We start from the raw sequence: 5336 nt of genomic DNA on the forward strand, positions 1-5336 counted from the left end.
TCTGAGCTCAGGAGCCTTAGTTCAGCCTCCTTAAATACATTCTCAGACTTACACTTGTTCAGCAGGTTTAGTGATGAGTTATTTTTTAGCACACAGTTTTGATGAACTGTCAGCACAAAGTTTAGTCATTTTGTAAGTGAAAGGTATAATAGTTCATAAGTTATGTTTCTTATGGTTCTCTCTGTCTCTAAAATACTTGACACACCGCAATGCAACGTTGTGAAATTAAGCTAAGGGTTATATGTTGATACTGATGTGAATTCCTGAAACCCAATGCTTATTGTGCTTATGAACATTTGTTTTTATAACACTGAAGTCAAAGTCGATCAAACTAATTATAAACTCTTAATATAGTTTTCAACCACTGAGACCGATTTTCTTTTGATTTACACAACAAGTGTATTGAAGAGAAGCACCAAAGGAATGAACCAAAATTCCCCGTCAGCAATGTGAGACACTGATAAAGTTACACAGAAGAGGTAGATTTCAAACCATCTGGATCAGGTCAATTCTGTTATTGCCAAAAGAGACTCTGTTCTTTTGTTTTCTCATTTAAAAAAACAAACAGGCATGGACATTGTAGGAAGCTATTTACAACACTGTGGTGGTCCTGATTTGCCATTCATCCTTATTTTGTAGGAGTCTTTGCCTCCCACTGAGGGTCTCCTTCTTGTTGGGCTGTATATCCTTTCCCTCATGCTGGACCTCCTGTGGGACCAACTGGTGGACTGCTGGGGGTTTAGTTTGGGCACTTTCTGGGTGGTCCAAGATCACTTCTGGGGTGGTGATGGTGGTGCCCAAAACTCTCTGGTGGTGGCAGACCTGTCATTTGGGGCTGGTGAGGTGTTAAGTGGCCTTTGGGCTGGACCATAGGCATTTAGGAGCCGGTCTCTACCTGAATCCTTGCCACCAGATCTAGTTCCTGTGTTGATTTGTAACTGTGTTTGATGAAATGGGAGCAGAGCATTATGCTTTATTTTTCCACAGTGTAATAAGGGGTGGCCATTGTGCGGTGGGAGAGTGGTTGACCTCTAATTGGAAGACTTCCCACCCATGTCTCAGTGTCCTTGGACACCAGTGTTCAGAGCCGCCATCAGTATGTGAATGTGTTTGTGAATGGGTAATGGGGATTGGGATTGAATAGCGCATTGGGTTGTCTAAGAAGGAAGAAGAAAGTGATGTATAAGTATACGCCATATGCTGGTCTGATGGTTTAATATAAGGTAATGTGCTGGTCTGCATGTGGGTTGTGAGAGGAACTTAGTGTTTCTAACAAATGGGAGGTTTGATTAGTTAAAGCTGCTTGCAACTGACGAATGGTGTATAGAGGCATACCTGCCTCATATTTTTCACCTGAATGAACTGAACACACTGATAAGATTAAATGATAATCTGTTTACCAGCATAAATAAGACAAATGGATTCCATTTAAAAGTTTAGAAAAAGATGAAAGTATGAAAGAGTTTAAATGTTCCAAAATAATATAGAAGTGGACACAGGGTCTACATAGATGGACTTTGCTGGAGGATACAGTTTTTTTCTAAAATAATTGCTAAGTTCTTTTGGCTTTAGAACCTTCATAAAATTAAATAAAAAATGTTCAGAAGTCTCAGCATATGTCTTAACTGTAAACATTTTGTCATTTGCAGTACAGTATATTAAAAAAGTGGATTTTGGAAAACAAACTTATAAAAATACTTCCTCTTGAAAGATTATTTTACTGTTTCTGTCTGCTGTTCATTGTTAATAATTGATATGCTGAGAAAAATAGAAAAAACAATACTTGTTTTAAGGTCATTCTTGGTTTTATTTCTAATTAAGTGAGAATAAAGGCTTAACTTTGATTTCACGACAACATGAAAATTGAAACTAACCCCCAAAAATATTACATGATCAGCATAACTCAGTAATGGTTGTCAAAGGATCTACCATTGCTTTTATTGGCACATACTTTTTGTTTTGGTGCAACAATTTGTGATGTAATTGATGCAGCTTTGCTGCCACCTAGTGAACAAAGATCTAATTCAGAACATTACAAAAAGCAACACATATGATTCACAGTTTAAATATATTGTCACACACAATCATAAACCATTAAAACATACAACAACTGAAAAACTACAGAACCAGTTATAGAATCAATCAGGTTAAAATTACATTTTAATTTTAATTTTGATGCAGGAAACAACCGATATCCTTGTGGTTGCCAGTTTTGAGTCCTTATAAAATCAGTGATTATGAAAATGTTGTTCCTATAATTTATGAATCTTATAAATTATGAAAAGGTCTGAGGAGGAGAAGCCCTCATTTTGTGACAGTCCTAACACATGTTTTTTGTTTAAAACATAATTTTCTATTGAATCAGCACAGTTTGATTGTAACATGGAACATAATAACATGAAACATTGTGAATAATTTCAAAATTCTGGGGATAAAAGTTGTAGGATATCCGTGTGTAAAATATTACAATATAAAATATTAAACATGTATTAAACATTTGTATCAAACATGATTCATGTTGATTATGCCTGCAACACAATGGCAAAATAAACAGCTAGTATTTTGTTGCTTTGATGTCTTCCAAATCGATGATAAAGTGAATGAACTCTATTAGTACTTTATTTTAAAAATGTACTTAATCTCCATATTGTTTAAAGGACAAAAAAATGTGTCAACTTTGAGCCCCTGCCCCTATATGATTCTGTGCATGTTCCCTGGTTAAACATGTTAAATAAAATTGATGGGTAGTTTTGCGGTTCAGCTTAATTGACATTGAAGAGACTCTATAGCTTTTGCTTTCCCTATACTGAGTTAATGTTCCATCTGATTTATATTTTAGTGAATTTTATCGTCTTAAGATCTTTCTTGTTTTGCATTTTATTGGGTCCTTTGTTGCTGCGCGTAACTAAAAGAAGTCGTTAATTTTGGGCTGCAGGACTCCATTCCCTGTCAGAGTTTTACTACTTTATTTTTTGGGAAAATCTCGTCACAAGAGCTTCACTTTCCTTTCTGAGGCTAAAATTTGCCAAAGTAACTACAGCAAAGCCTGTTAACTTAATAAAAACCATCTGACCTGCAGTAATTAGTGCAGTAATACCCATGTACAATTTTGTAAAATGTAATCTAGGCCTATTAAACTTTTAACTTTATTTCAAGTTTAGATGAAGTTTCAGCTTAAACTCCTTTGGAGCTCAAGGTATTAAATCAGAAAAAAACAAACGAATTCAATGTAATTATCCAGCTGACTTACACAATCATCATTAGATTATATATGGCTCAAATTGCAAAATGCAAGTTTCTCTCTTCAGTGTTCTTTAGAAATTGTTTCCAAATGTAGAGAAAAGTAAAGAAATCTTACTGGTTTCATTGATTAACAGATGGGAGGTTTTTCGTTTCCTTGCAGGATGGCTGGATCTGTCATCTAAAAAAAAAAAAACTAAAAAAATAAATAAAGACAAAGTCACACTTAATCCATGTTCCGGTACTTTAGTCTATCTAAGAGTTTAAATATGTTCCTACCCCAGAGAAATGAATCAAAGAACCATTCTGTTGACAGCAGCAGAGTGACAAAAACATGACAAGAAACCATATTAGCTTCGGTATTACCATCCTCCTGAATTAGAATAAAATGGTTACATAAAATGCTCTAAACTTATTCTCAGATGCAGAAAATTCAATTAAAGTGTTTAATAGCCTCATTTAGCAGTATGTCTTATAAACAATGGAACAAAAGGTCGTTGAGGTTAACAACCAGGAAGTCTGGTTATAATTTTATCAAACAGTAAATCTTAGTGACAAACATTCCAAACAACACGAGATAATAGAGGTTTCTGTTGTATCTCTTTTCAGTTTGAAGATCTTATAAAACTGGGTTAGATCACAAATCAGACTGCATTTCATGAGTATCTGATCAGCGTGGTTTTTTCTGCAGCTTCTTTAATGTATCAAAACAACTGCTAGAGAGACTCATTTTGATAAATACACCTTAGACAACAATTTGAATCAATGTCATAAATTCATAAATTCCTTCATCTGGTAGTGATTGAAGATTTAAGTAATTTTGGGCTCATAGACGTGTTTAAGATGAACCAGCGCCGCGCCTGGATCGTTAGCGAGACCGAAGGAGAACATTCTATTTAGTATAAGCCTCTCCCCGTTAGTACGATCTGTTATTATATCTTTTATATTGATTTTAATGTTTTGTAATGTAAATAGCCTTTATCAATTGGTATTTACAATTACAATTATTTTAATTGATCACTTAACTGCAAATCCATCAGGACACATGTCCCACAATGCATTGTTTTGTCTTCAAGGCAGCTTTCAGTCAGTGCACTACTAAATTTCCAGCAGCGTTCGCTTAGGTTTTCCCCTTGCTCCGCCCCTTTTCTCGTGATATTTTTGTGATGATTGACAGATGATGTTGGAGCATAAACATACGTCACACACCAGGTGATCTGCGCAGCGTTTCGTTCAACTGGGTGATCTCAAACACGCTTATTGTGCATATTGGCTGCACATATTTGGTCTCATCAAAATGAATTTCCATCCTTTTTTTTTTAGCTTTTCTCTGATCTCAGGCATCAGTAACGACTGTTCTGATCTCCAGTGAACAGCGTCTGTTATTTTATGAACCAGTTTGAATTCAGTATAAAAATATATGAGTGGCTGACCGGCTGCTCTACAATAACTTGTGACCGGGGTTTAAATGTGCAAAAAGAAAGAAAATCCAAAAATGGTTACTGAATTTTGTTTCTCCTTTACTGATTTGTGGTTTAAAGAGTAAACTTAAAAAAAAATAATTCAACACGGTCTTAAAATTGGGAGCACATCCTCTCTGACTTCTCAACCTTAAAGTTCAATAAATCCAAGTCCAGTCCAGGTTTACTGACAATCATCTTCATCAACACTGAGGGTCTCAACTGTTTGAGAAGAAGTGCTGCCAAGTGTCCAGCAGTAAGAAGACAAGAGAAGCCGTGTTCAGAAGAACCATTGATGGATTTACAAAACTGTAGAATTAGAGTCTTCTTATGTGTTTAATAGTTACAACTCAACAGTGTTAACTGAACTGTGTTAATAGGGGCGTTTAAATTAGAAAACAGCAGATATAGAAGACTGAATAAACAGAAATGTATTACTAATTTACTTATTGATTTTTTTAACATATTTTATGTTATTGAATGAGAGTTTTATAAGAAAATTTTCTACAGAAATATTACTAATAGATTATAGTTAACAGTATATGTTCCATACAAATTTATTGGCTCAGACTCTCACAGGTTATGGGTGTGCCTTGAAGTTGTGGCCCTCCCTCAGCTAGACCATGCCTTCAGTGG

The sequence above is a fragment of the Oryzias latipes genome, chromosome 24, assembly GCF_002234675.1.
Source record: "Oryzias latipes chromosome 24, ASM223467v1".
NCBI lineage: Eukaryota > Metazoa > Chordata > Actinopteri > Beloniformes > Adrianichthyidae > Oryzias > Oryzias latipes.